Consider the following 9,249-nt stretch of genomic DNA (forward strand, 5'->3'; position numbering starts at 1 on the left):
AGTCAAAGATGAATACAATCAATGCTTTTGAAATGTGGTTATGGAGAGGAGTGATGAGGGTAAGTTGGACTGACAGACGCACGAATGGATGGGTGAGAAACATAATTGGAATCCAGTAAAGTAAAAGTATGCTGATAAACGTCATAGAAAGAAAGCTTCGCAAATATGGTCAGTGGAAAAAGGGAGATACTTTGGTTTTAGCTACTATCAAAGGAGAGATGTATGGAAAAGGTAAACGTGAATGAAGAAGAACAAAGTAAATGGACAATGTTCTAGATTGGAGAGGTGGACTCGATCGGGCGAGAAAAGCTGCTCAAGAGAGAAATGCTCCGGCCCTACATAGGACTACGGCCTATTGGACAACTGAATTAGTTGAGAGAAAACGTTGCAGCATTCCTCTTGACAATGAGGTCATCCGGATGCAGCTGACGTCATCACCTACGTGTTGATTACCTTAGGGTTACGTCATAGGCATCTTGAAATAGTGATTTGAGTGACAAGTGATAAACCTCATTCAATTTTGTGTTTAAAATAACTGTGCATTGTTTACAATAATATGAAACGTTAAGCACATCACCTTTTAAACACATCAGCGTTTCCATGCAGTATTTATGCGTTTAAGGGAAGTGACAAGGTTTTTTTTACATTCATGATTCTTAAATTAATTTATAGTTACAGAATTTTATAATTTTATATTGTATCGCACACATAATGGAGTTTCACATGACTTAATCGTCTGTTTTGGACAATGAACTGATTAAAACAGAAGACATTACGCTCGAGTAGCACTCATTCTAACTTTCCCCCACACTTTGATCTAACAGTGTACGCCGGAAACAAAGTGTTCAAAATGAAAATGAGCCTTTCTGAACGATGAAATTTTATTCACAATAATTCTCGAGTTGAAAGATTGAAATTTTTAATAGATAACATTCCAGCTTTGCGGTTGGCAATGAGACCGTTCGGGTACGGTTGAAATCGTCGCATACTTGTTTGCTGCTACTGTTCTGTGATCAGCATCATGAATATAATGATTTGAATAACAAACACTTATTGAATGTTGTGTTTAAAAACTGTACTTTGTTTACAATGAAATGAAACGTTATGCACAGCATCTTCAAACACATCAGTGTCGGTTCCCTGACAGCAAATGAGTCGTTTTTTTACATTGATTCAACGTCTGCAGACGTTAAATCAATGTAAAAAATGCCTGATTTACTGTCTGGGTTAGGATTATCTGTGCGTTAAAGAGAGGTGACAAGATTTTCTTTGTTGACTTTTTGACATCATCATATCGTAATCAGCCTGCCATGGGAACCAAAGACTGATTATTTTTTTATTACATTACATTTCTCGATATAACACAACAAAAACTATTAATACTACAAAAAGTGATCAGTGCCAAGCAAAAAGCAAAGCAGAGCGAATTATATCAAATATAGTTATTATTACCTAAACCCTTGACAGCCTGTTTCACCTAAAGGAGGATCATCAGAAGATCCTTATTCAAATAGAAAATGGACCTTCTTTCAATATTACAGTATACTTTGAATGTAGTCGTTCGCTGACGCCAGGAAGATAGCTTTTTCTCAACAAATATATTAGCCTACTATTATACTTTTTATAGACTTCGAATCGAACTTTGGCCTGTGAGCAGTGATCAAGACTAAACTGACTTTTGCAGATACTGTTGAAAATACGAAGCAACAAGTTGAATTATTATCAAAACACCTTCTTTCGTATAAAAACAATTTTTCAAATTTTAGAGCTGGTGTTGGAAAACCAGGCAGCTTCTTCCAGTGCTGCAGTGCCATGCATGTTAATCTGAAACTTTGTACTTGGGACACTCACAAACAAGAATTTTAAAGAAATAAGTTGTTGGCAGTAACAACAAAATAACAGAACATTTACCTCATTGAGCAACAAGCAAGGCACCACGAAAACAGCAGAGAATATGTACTATGTGAGATGTGACATATTAATACAAGAACAGTGATTTTCAATAAAAACTAAAATACTTTTAAGTCAATGTTGCAAAATAACAAATGTCTTCCAGATATCAAAGAACATCTCACTGGAGAGCACCAAAAAATAACCATTTTAATTATGAACTTAACCTTCAACAAATCTTGGCCCAGTGTGACTGGCACCGCGGCTATTTGACTGGACTTGGACAGAACATGTTCACTAGGGTGGAGTGAAAAAAACTTTTTATAAAATTTTTATTAGCTCGAGGTTGGAAAACTTGCCAATTACTACTGAAACTAATTGTGCATAATTAGAATGTAATCTGAGGAGAGCTTGATCTGCCACCAGCCACATGAAATATTTACCATTGGGCCATTCCGTGTCAATTGACACAGTCAAGAAATTCAACCTTTTCAATTTTTCTTAAATTTTACACACTTTTTCACTATCTTATATGATGAACACCTGCAAAATTTGAGTGAAATTTATTAAGAAACACCAGAGTTATGAAGCATTTAGTTTGGAGGTCTGCCGAGGGGGCACAATTTTTTTTATTTTTGGCCATGTTTGAAGTCCTATTACTGCTTATGTAAATTAGGTAAGGACCTAATTTTTTACAGGTGATAGTACTTCTGCCAAATATTGAAGTAACAACATCGTTCATATTGTCACTTTAAAGGTCAAAGGTCATAGACATCGAAATGTGGCCGTTTCCAGCTCTCGGTTAAAATTTTCCAAAATTAAAAAAGCTTGCTAAGACCCTATTTTTGATTGGTTTTGGCTGAAATTTAGTAGAAATGTTGTTTACAGGATTTTCTATGAAATTTCAGTGTAAATTTTTACTGGGGTCATGGGTAACCGGGATATTAAAAGGACCTCTTTTTTGCTTTTTGTCATTTCGACCCATGTTTCACATTAAATACCTCCCAACCCCTTTAATATTTTGTACTGAAATTTTCTTAGTTCATAGTGCCCAAAAAGCGCAGTTTAATCTGATTTCTTCTGTCTAAGTTATTTGGATTCAGCAGTTTCCATTTAAATTGACTAAGTATTTCAACCATCTCATCATCAAACAAATTTTCAAAACAATTTTGCAATCGAAACCAATCGACTTTATTCAGCAGAATTATTTCGAAAATAACAGCTGAAGTAAACTTAATTCACTTGTACAACAACCTTGCAAAGGCTTTAATAAAATAGAAAGCAACTACATCTGCAAATAAAAGGATACATAAATAACTGCTTTCGAACGTACATAATGCTGCAACAACAGAACTGAATGAATGAACGAATAAAGAAAACGTAGAACCAAGGCGTGTAGAAAACAAGGCAATAATTAACTGAGTAATAAGCTTGAGGGACAGAGCGCCGTGCTCAGAAACACACGACATTCTCCCCCTCTCAAAATTGCATTATATATAGCACAAACACGCAAAATATAGTTCATAAGCGTAACTTGGACAGCAGGTGTGATTTTACATGAAATCAAGCAGACTGCTAAAAATATGGCACTGCACCATAACGATCAACCGAACGACGAATACGAGTAGATCTGCGTAAGTGTGTTGTATCAGTGGTGGGCGAAGACGATGACATAGAGTGATCAGTAGTTTCACGTTGTACAATGTCGCCATCGTCACTACGCACACTTAAATTTACATCCGGTGATGTTGAAGTCACGTCATTATTTACAAATCCATTGGGTAGAGCAATAGCCTCACCATTCGCCACTGGAGGAGGCAAACGTGTTAAGTTTGCTTCGACTAGAACATCCTGGTCAACTGGTAAAACAGGTTCATCCGATTGTCCCAATGGTGCAATATCTTTGAGAGAGACCGTTGTTTCTCTGCCAGAAGGAAAACGAACACGAGCATAGTTAGGGGTGGCATGCATGAGCTCTACTTCGTCAACAACAGGATCATACTTTGATAAACGAACATGACGCCGTAGAAACACTTTATTTGGTGTTGATAACCATGTCGGCATTGAAACTCCAAATGACGATCGACGTTTATACACAAATAACCTTTCGTGAGGCGTTTCATTTGTAGCGGTGCAAAGCAAAGAGCGGATAGAATGCAAAGCGTCGGATAGCACGCTTTCCCAGCGCGACATGTCAAGTTTACGAGACTTTAACGCTGATTTCACTGCAGACCAAATTATTCCATTATACCTTTCACATTGTCCGTTTCCAGGAGCATTATAGACAGACGTCCTACTGCATGCAACACCATGGCTATTAAGATACGATGATAGTTCTTTGGACATGAAAGCCGAGCCCCTATCAGAGTGTACATACGCTGGCATACCAAACAACGCAAACAATTGGTTTAAACAAGAAATAACAGTTCGGGCATCAGTACTTGCACAAGGAAACGCGAAAGGAAAACGAGAAAATTCGTCCACAATTGTTAACATGTATTTGTTCTTGGACACAGACGGCATAGGGCCTTTGAAATCTAAACTCAGTCGCTCAAACGGCTGGGTAGCTTTAACAAGATGCGCATTAGGTGGTTTATAAAAGTTAGGTTTGATTTCTGCACATACGCTGCAGTTTTGCACCGTTTTCCGAACGTCCTCGACAGAATAAGGTAGATTTTTAGTTCGAACAAAATGAAGCAAACGAGTTATACCAGGATGGCATAAAGACACATGAATATCGTGTAGCACATTATTATGCATCGTAGCAATGTATGCTCTGGACAGTGCATCGGGAGCGGAGTTATATTTCCCAGAGCGGTAAACAATGTCAAAATTGAACTCACTTAGTTCCATGCGCCATCGTTGCACTTTATTGTTTTTAATTTTGTTATGATTTGTGCTTGAGTACATAAATGAAACTGACCTTTGATCCGTCACAACCGTGAAATGCCGACCACTTAGGAAATGCTTCCATTTTCGTACTGCTTCGACGATCGCTAAAGCTTCCTTTTCTACGCTGGAATATCGAAATTCACTCTTGTTTAGCATCCTCGAAAACAAAGCTACAGGGCGTCCTTGCTGATTCAGCGTTGCTGATACTGCGTTGTCGGATGCGTCGGTTTCAAGCACAAACGGGAGTTGTTCATTTACTGTCCCAAGAGTAGCAATGCTCAAATCTTTTTTCAACGTGGAGAGAGCTTGTATTGCTTGCTTGTCAAGTGGAAAAGTTTTTGACAAAACCAGAGGTTTAATTTTTTCCGAGTACTGAGGGATCCACTGCGCATAGTAAGCAAACATGCCTACCACGCGCTGAAGTTCTTTAGCAGTGTTAGGAACAGGCATTTCAATAACTGGTTTTACTCTTTCAGGATCTGGTTCAACCACACCTTTCGAGATGCGATATCCTAACAATGTTATTGTTTCTACGCAAAAACTACATTTGTCTTCATTAAACGTTAGATTACAGTCTTTTGCAGCACCCAGGAAAACTTGAAGATTTTTATCGTGCTCCTCGCGCGTCTCACCACACACAGTAACGTCATCAAGATAGGCAAATGTTCCTTTGCAAGCATATTTCGAAATGATTCCATTGATAACTCGTTGAAAACAAGGCACTGCATTCTTAAGGCCAAACGGAATCCTTTTAAAGTGATACAGCTGTCCGTTGGCTTCAAAGGCGGTGTACTCTTGTTCTTCAGGCAGCAAGGGAACTTGGTGATAAGCGCTGCGTAGATCCAGAGTAGAAAACCATTTGTACTGAGAAACATTGTCTATAATGCTTTGCATGTTCGGAATCGGGTAGGCATCGAGCAAAGTAAATTTGTTTACTGTTTGACTGTAGTCCACGCACATGCGTTTTTTATGGTTTTCATTTTTTACAATCACCAATTGAGCACGCCATGGTGAGGTGCTTGGTTCAATAACATCATCACGCAAGAGTTGAGCGACTTGATTCTTTATAAAACTTTGATCAGCTTTAGAATATCGACGTGATTTGGAAGCGATTGGGCAACAGTCTCCTGTCATATGCTCAAATAAACGTACTGGCATTGGGCTCCTCAAAGGTTTTAAGGCCCCAAGGTTCAAAGATTGTTCAGATCCTCCAAAGTTAAAATTTACGCATTTATGTTGTTGTAAAAACTCACGTCCAAGAATTACGTCCCAGAGTAGTCCGTCCATGACACTGAATTTCACATCAGCATAATCGCGATCCAGGAGTTGTAGAGTTGCAAAGCAGGAGCCTCGAGTTTTCACTGATGAGCCTTTTACAGCTAAATCCACATGCTGCTCGTCACTATAGCTTACTTTCAAGTTAGCGCGATGACTAAATTCATGGCTTATGTGGTTGTTTTGGGCGCCCGTGTCAATAAGGCATTTAGCTAGTTTTCCATTGATCTCAATGGATACGTTTACGTTTTGATCTGATTTAGACAGCGATGTGAGAGCTGACAAGCTTGTTGATTGACATGCAGCGGTTGCGTTACTGCTGGTCGAACGGCACACATTAGCGAAGTGGCCTTTTTTGTTACATTTGTAGCAAATCTGTTCTTTGGCAGGACATTTGTCTCTGGGATGAAGTCTTCTGCCACAAAAAAAGCATTTTTTCTGCTCTATTGCAAGGCAGTCGCTTTTGCGAGGTGGCGTTTTGTTGCTGGATTGGGAATCCCAAGAACGTGACTCGCACACAGCTAGAGGATCATTCAAAGCTTCGCCGCCAGGGGGCATAACGTACGCTTCGGCATTACGTTGGGCATCATAAACCGACCGAGCTTTTTCAAAGACTCTTTGTAGTTCCAAGACATTGTCTTCAAGAAGTCTTTGTCGGATGTAACTTGAAGTAATTCCCGCAATAAAGGCGTCCCGAATGGCTGCTTCTTTGTTTTGAGCTGCAGAAACTGCACTAAAGTTGCAGTCAGCACTGAGCTGTTTTAGTCTTTGAAGAAAAATTTCCAGGGGTTCGTCCACTTTTTGCCTGCATGTGTTAAGTCGGTGTCGCGCAAAAATTTCGTTGATCGGTTTATTGTAGAGGATGTCCAACTGAGCAATGGCGTTATCGTAAGTGTCACTTTCACTGATGTGCGCATACACATGTGACTCTAGTAAATTTACTAGGATGTCGAGCTTCGCTTGCGCATCTGCACCCTCAATCCTTGCTATGTAGTTTCGAAACGTCCGCTTCCAATGTTGCCACTTTCTTGAGGCTTCCGGGGAGTTTGTGTCGACCCCAAACACTTGGGGTTGCATGAACTTATGCATAGCTACTATTTTATTAAATTGAAGTAAACTTAATTCACTTGTACAACAACCTTGCAAAGGCTTTAATAAAATAGAAAGCAACTACATCTGCAAATAAAAGGATACATAAATAACTGCTTTCGAACGTACATAATGCTGCAACAACAGAACTGAATGAATGAACGAATAAAGAAAACGTAGAACCAAGGCGTGTAGAAAACAAGGCAATAATTAACTGAGTAATAAGCTTGAGGGACAGAGCGCCGTGCTCAGAAACACACGACACTTGTTTAGAAACTTTTCAACGAAAATTTCGAAAAGGTATTTCTCAATGTAACGCGTGATTTCCCGTCGTCATTTGTCGCTTTTATGACGTCACATTTCTGAACCATACTCAACGCGCGATGGCGAGCAAATAAAACCAGGTCGCGTTCTGTTTTCGCTGATTCTATTTCTTACACCGTGCAAAAGAAAACGGTGCAATATCCATCACCTTTGTTACATCATAGGCCAGTGCAGATCGCCGAAATACATCGCGTATGTTCCCGGGTTGGTCAATCCATGTGGTCTTCTGCTGACCAGATGGAAACCTCTTGCCAAAGGAGGTTCTGCCATATTCTGCTACAGCCTCAAGCGAAAATGAAATGAAAGATAATCAACACGGTTGAAATGAATGGACTAAATGTGTTACTTTGTTGTTTCCACTGCGCCTCTACAAAAGTTAAGATTTCTCTTTACACCAGTAATGTCAGTTTATTAAATGCTTGCCTTGTCTTTCCCTTTGTTGTGATGATTTTTAAGATAAAACAGCTTTGAAGTCTTCAAAGCTTGAAATTTTGAATGAATTCTTTGTAGTTGTGGCACGGAGTAGCCTAATAATGTATAATAATCTTATGCTTTCTTGTACTGTATTGTCGCTCTACAAAAACTAAGGTCTCTTAGCTACAGGGCTCATTTTAAATTTTATATCAGATTTACTATGTCATCACATTATTACCCGACTTATCCTGACTGCATTATACATGAAAGAACACAATGTGTTTTGTTTTTAAAGTCTTTGGCATGACCTGACCTGGAATCGATCTCACATCTACCAAGCACCAGAGCCGAATGCGATTACCACTCAGCAATTGAGCGGCTGTAGTATAGAATAGATCTTGTAGCAACTGAATATTTGTATAATTTTTGTCCATTAATTTTGATTAGGCTACAAATCGTTCAAATTATATGAGCAATTCATTTTGGTTATTGAACTCATTGCACAAAATTTAACACGGTTTTACAATAAGCGCGTTACACTTCAGTTTGTTTAAAGCTCACAGTTTGTGACCTATTTGACTAGAGAAGTAATTCAGTGTGACGCGGCAGAGTAACTGATGAGCCATTCTATTGTCTTGTTAGCAGTGGCAAACCTTATCGCAACTGACGTCACACTTGGCTGTGTCAGAGTGGAAGTTTTAATATGGTCGCGTCGCGTCACGCACGATCGCCATTAGTTTGTCGAACAACAGCAGCAGCGAAAGAGTTTGGTCAATTTGGTGTTGTTTTGTTCTGGTTTGAAATTTCCAAGCTAAATGAATAAAGCAGAAAGTAGGAGTCTGTCACAAATATTTTGTTCAGTTTTTGTTTGCTGTGAGAGAAGTGATTGCGAAGGAAGTATCATGATTATATTGTAAGTTGTTTGGTTTCGTGCTGGAAACCTACAAAAGCGATCAACAAGTCTACTTACAAACTTACAATTGATCAGCAGTAGACTGGTTTATATTTTCATCAAACGTTTGCTCAATGGTGAGTGGAAGTGGGGTCACTCGAAAGTGAATAAGTACTAAACATTATTTACAAATTGAAACAGAAGCAAATGCCATCTGTGATAGAACAAGAAGTGTCTTGTTTAGCTTGATTTGCTTGCACCTTTGCTGCTAACTTAGCACGAGAGATCCACTTAACCAGCAGCCCTAACCTTAGACTGAAAGCTTATTATTGATACAGTTGAATGTGGCCAAGATAGTCTCTGATACTTGTTGTCCTGCTCTGCTTCGAATGGATAAAAGCCCAATGCTTTTGCTAGACTCAAAACTAGCAGTTTCATAAAAACAATTAAAAATAGATTGATACGAAACCTAC

Source organism: Aplidium turbinatum, chromosome 5, assembly GCF_918807975.1.
Source record: "Aplidium turbinatum chromosome 5, kaAplTurb1.1, whole genome shotgun sequence".
Classification (NCBI taxonomy): domain Eukaryota; kingdom Metazoa; phylum Chordata; class Ascidiacea; order Aplousobranchia; family Polyclinidae; genus Aplidium; species Aplidium turbinatum.